This window comes from Drosophila novamexicana, unplaced genomic scaffold (genome assembly GCF_003285875.2).
Source record: "Drosophila novamexicana strain 15010-1031.04,08,12 unplaced genomic scaffold, DnovRS2.1 tig00001395-arrow-arrow-pilon, whole genome shotgun sequence".
Lineage (NCBI taxonomy): Eukaryota > Metazoa > Arthropoda > Insecta > Diptera > Drosophilidae > Drosophila > Drosophila novamexicana.
Genome location: NW_020824854.1, coordinates 155,987 through 162,005, shown reverse-complemented (window position 1 = coordinate 162,005; position 6,019 = coordinate 155,987).

The window sequence follows — 6,019 nt, the reverse complement described above, 5'->3', positions numbered from 1 at the left end:
GTTGCAGTCAGAGTCAAGAAGCAGAGCAGAAGCATTGAGAGAGCGTAAGAGTGAGGCGGCAAGAGAGAGCGAGAGAGAGGGAGTGAGGGAGACGGACAGGTAGCGAGCTTGTGAGAACCGTAATATTTATAGAAATAATACTGTGTATTTATTTTTATAATCAAAATGTAAATGGACAGACAGCATAAATATTTCAATTCATCAATGGGCCAAAGATCTTATAGATTATTTACATACATATGTATGTACATACAAAATAAATGATGAGAAATGCGTTTAGAATGTGAGGAATGTTTATCCAAATGTTAAGGAAAACAATATTTTGCAAGTGCACGAGCTATTATATTGCTAGCATATTCGGACTAGCGTCTGCTCTTGGTGGTTCAAACCCTAAACTTTTTTAACTTTAATTTTGAATTATTTTTGTAAGCGTCGTCTCTCAATGCTTCCAAAAATGACAGAAAGAACATTTTTTATTATTATTAGAGCCCTTTTATTTATCATTTCTTTGTTGGTTTCTTTCATTCTTTCATTGTCATCTTTAAATACATATGTACATATGTATGTATGTATGTATGTATGTATGTACATACATACTTTTTGAATATTAACAGCAAATAGCAGCTACATATAAGAGTTACGAATTGCTGCTGCATTTTGAGCCAGCGATTTCACGCTCACTAGTTCGACGCTCAGACACCCAAGCTACGCAGTCTCAAGACGTTCTATAATATTTTTGTATATCTAGCTTTAATATTAATACAAGTAATTCTTATAAAGGCAATTTCCCGTTTCCTGTTTGATTGCTTGATTATCTCAAGAACCGTACGGGCTTTCGTTACAGAACATAATCCAATTAAAAAGCTAGACAATTGTTTGATAAAAACTCGGGAAAAGTGGAAAAAACACAATAATAATAATATTATTACAAAAATAATATTGTATGTTAAAATTAAGGGCTTATACAACTTCTATAATTTGAATTTAACATTCCAAAAATTGTATTCTCGTAATAGGGCTAGACTGCGACACAGTGTAAAATTCCTGATAATATTATAACGATTTCCAGGAATTTTTCCTGTTCACGCTCTATTTGTATTGCTTAACGGGACTTTGGGGTGTTCCCCCCCTCATTAATGCGAATCGAATGCTGGCAAAAAGTGTCAATCAAACGGACACAAAGCCCCCGGGACAGGCGTCAGTCAGGGCTTACGGCAAAATAACCCAAATGCAAATTGAACTGTTACAAAATCCCCAAGCAGCAAGAAGAAGAGCAACGGGAACAACAACAACAACAACAACAACAACAACAACTAATAGAAAGCAGAAACAATTGTGTGAGCTGCATTAATCCTGTGTGCTAAGGACGCAATGGGGCAAACAACTGAAAAGCATTTGTGGCACGTAGCTCACGTATTTGGTCTAAAATACCTTTACGAATAGGGCTAACAGCTAACGTGGGCGTGGCTGTGGCATATTTTATTGGATTCTAAAAAGAGCAACAGCAGCAACAACAACATCATGATCATCATCATCGTTAGGGGCCGCAGCTCATGATGATGTTGCTTGAAAAATTCACATGAATTTCAAGGACAAACTCAAAACTCTGCACATTTTGGGCTCAGCTCTGTGTTTGGGTTTTGTTTTTGCTTCTTCTTCTTTTTTTTTGCAGGAATTAATTGTGCGGGTTCTCTGCACGTCACACACACAGGCAAACGGCTGCACTTATTGCGCGCATGTGTGCAGTTATATTTAGTTCTACATATACATGCATACATATACATGCATATGTATGTATGTTTAGGTGTATGTGTGTACATACAATATGCTTCGATATGCTGTTCAAAACAGGAAAGCGAAAACCCGCCACAGCGTCAGCTTCTCGTGTGTGCGCTTTGTGCTAATGGCATTTGGCCTATTTATGCTTCCACGTATTCAGCACACACACACACACACACACACACACACACACACACACACACACTCATTTACACACTCACACACAGTTCTTGGGATATTAGGTAACGTTTGTGCTACGCTTTCGCTACGGGGTTTCAAATTTGTTTTTGAACCCTTCAACTGACGCGGGGTAACTTTTCAATTTTGTCCTCTTCTTTTTTTTTCTTTCATTTTCTGAGTCGTTCGTTTCTGCAGTTGAAAGTTAATTAGGTTACAAGCGCAGTGGGTTAACAGGGTGTTTCAGTTTGGGCTGCTAATTGGAAGAGTTTTAATACTTATTCAATGTAAATAAGCATGTATTTGGCTTTGTTGTACAACCCATAGACTGTTCGAAATGGAACTTCGGGGCATCTAATCAACCTTCCACAGTTCTCTTTGGATTCAACTAGTCAAAGACTAAACTCTAAACATGCTTCCAATACCTTTCAATAAATATAAGGTTAATTTCTTTACTTGTATTATAGTTCAATTGTCCTTTGACAATAGGTAATTTTAAAATACATAATATCATATTATATTATATTATATTTAAACTATTATATTATTACTTTTAGTAATAATAACTTCTTGAAAGTTCATATGCTTGACAAACTTAAAACTTTCAAGTTTAATGTGTTTTTACTCGGAGCAAGCATATTCCCAAATTTATATACTCTCTATTGTTTATTAGTGCTATTCAGGATTAAGCGATAAAAGTATTTCTGGATTTTATGCAATTCTAATTCTAATACGACCTTATATAAATTATCTGTGCAGCAGCTGGCAATTCCAATAGGCCCCATAGACACCCTGTATTTATGTACTCCAAAAACCAATTTGCAAACGCAACGAAATGTGTTGCGCTTCTCTCTACCCATTTATGCACACATACATATATGCACATGTATATGCAAATGTTTATATATGTATAAGTAATGCATAGCCTGGACTCATGTGTATGTTTTCAAGATCAAGGTCAAGCCATATACCAAAGCCTATGTACGCAGCAGAAAAAAAAACAGAAAGAGAGAGAGGAGAGAGGGAGGAGAAACGCAAACATGTGCCGGCACATAAACAATGGTACGCTGTTTTCTGGCCTCTGGTCTCTTGGTTCTTGGTCCGAGTTATATACATATACATACACACACACACACACATTTACACATGTATGCATGTATGCATGTATGCATGTACGCATGTATGCATGTATGCATGTATGTATGCATATGCGAACAACCCCTTTTTGCAGACCATTTGACACACTAAAGCCAGCCGCAAATGATGATGTAGCTCATGATGATGATCCTAATGATGATCATGATGATGATGATGTGGCCCGATTAATGATGATCAAGTATTTTGGACAATGGGCAGACAAGTGTACCTGCTCAGAAGAAGATAAGCAAAAGTGCACGACAAAAAAAAAAGCAGCTGCTGTCGGGAGACCTTGAACAAAGTCCAGACAACAACAAAAACAACCGCAGCGACAAATTTTTGCAAGAGATCGGTTGTTTTTTTTTTGTTTTTGGATTTTTTTTTTGTTTTTGGTCAAGCAGCAAATTCTAAGGCACACATAATCAGGAAATGCAAGCCACAAACAACAAGACGAAACCAGTTCTTATATGGAAAGCCCTATGCTGCTTATTTATAGGCAGACCCAGACCCAGACCCAGACTCAGAGCCAGACAGCGGGAGAGGGGGCCGCGGGGGCTGCGGGGACTGCGGCGTGTGTTATCATGTTTCAGGCACATGATTGAAATTGAAATTCATCGCTGAAAACCTTGAAAAAAAAAAACACAAAAATAAAGGAAAAAAAAACTTTTAACTTTAGTTTTGCGTGTCCTGCACAGATTAAGGCACTGCCGCTCTGCTTCTTCTTCTAGTCCGTTTTGTTCTTTCGTTTCGTTTTCTGGGTTCGGTTCTGGATTCTGTTTCTTGGCCATTTGGGCTTGGCCGTCTAGACATTTGGTACGCACCTAATTGCAGTCATTGCTCAATCGAAGCCCATCGATTTCGGGCGTTACAAGGGGATTCGTTTTTTTCATAGGGTATTAGGAGGGTATCATAATTTGTCATAAGCTATGTAACGCCTAGAAGGAGGCAAGTCCATGCTGTTTATATGTGTATATAAATTCATTTGTCAGTATCAAGGATTTGAGTTGAGCAAAAATAGTTAAGGTCGGTAAAATACAGAAACTCTTTGTTTCTCAAGATATTAATAATATCTAAATACTTTAATATACATATATGTAGCTCTATAGAACGAATCGGTCATATCAACAAACGCAGCATCATATATGTAGATCTAGATCACATAGATCTAGGATAAATCAGTCGAAATATAGTTTGCATGGGAAGGATCGGTAAAAACTATTTTTTTCACATATACTACTTTATATTTCTCATGTTATCTTAAACTCAAAATCTTATGAATATCCGTCTACTATATCATCTATAAGGTGAATCGGTTGAAAAATGTGCTTCTATAGGGAAATTACGATATACTGCCAAGATATCTGCCCAGCCCCATAATTTGGCTGAAAGTGTATTTAATGTTCGACGTGGCCTTCTTTCAATTTTCCTTTTGTTTTTTTTTGTCGATTGGGTTTCTCTGGAAAGTGCCTGCAGGAAGGCGAATTTATGCTAATTTGAGTGCTCTTGAAATCTGAAGCCAAGGGCTTTCTTATGCAATTAACAGTTAAACAGGGTTTGGCATACGATATTATATAAGTTAGTGTCTGCTTACCTAGGAAACTGCACTTGCATTAGATACATACATATTTAAATAAACAGACGTCTTGACTTACCTAAAACGAGAAAGAGTTACAAAATGCGTTAGTTATATATAGATATACATAGAAGTATTTACAATATGGGTTAGTTAAATATAGATACATATAATTAAGCATATACAGTAAAAGCTCTATTAAGGAACAGGTCTTTTGGGGGAGCAGCTCTCTAGCTTGCCCATATTATAGATCAATTCATTAAATCTTAGTCAAACTGCCGATTTTATTGGCACAAATTCTATTCCCGGAACAGTTAAATAACTTCTCTAAGTCTGACACATAGTGCACTCAATAAATTAAATTGCAGTAACAAATCGGAACCATTCCTTTTTTTTATCAAAGCCGATTTTGCTCAAAAGTTGTTCATACAAGAAGCTACATTTGGACCGATTGTTCCTATGTACGAGCTATATATATATATATAGTACGATCCATATAAGTAATACTTATGATTGTTTATCGGAACCATCCAGATCTGATTACTTTATAGCTGCCATACTTATTAAGTACATAGTATGTATTTATTGCCTTCATCAAGGAGACGGACTTAGGCAAAGCTTTAATGCGAAGCCTTAGCTTGTCAAATAATTATTTATTTAATTATGATGGTTCGAAACCCTAAACTTATTGCTCGAGATGGCCCACTTCGCTGCTCAAGCGACCCTTTTCACGTTTTATTCGTAAAATATTGTAATGATGAAATATTTATTCCCGAATTCCAGATACATATTCACGCTTTAGTCGTTCGGCTTTTGCCAATTAAATAATAAATAACCCAAAGTAATAATCTTTGATTTAACTTGATCGTTCAGTAAACTATTTTCCTGGTTTCAATGACTTTTGATACCCCTTTGAAATTGAGTAAAAGGGGTAAAATGTGTTTAAGAGCCAGAAGAAAGCATAACCGAACCCATATAGTACATATATTATAGATTAGCATAACCAGTTGAGTTGATCTACCCATGTCCCAATGTCCGTCTCTCCCTCCGTCTATTATTTCTATGCTAACTTGTCTCTCAGTCTAAAAGCTATCGTGAAAATTTGAAACTTTGCATAGATCCGTCCTTCTGTTGCAGTCAATGCATATATCGTACCAGCCGGATCAGACTACTATATCTATATAGTTGCCTTAGGAACGTTGCGTCGTAAAGTAGATTCTGAAACCTTTTTGATTTTAGGCTAAATTGAATGAATTAAGATATAGAGGTTATACTAAGCTCCTCATATCGCATCATAATATCTGACAACTATTTATATATATATAGATATATGATAATATACCTGCCATAGAA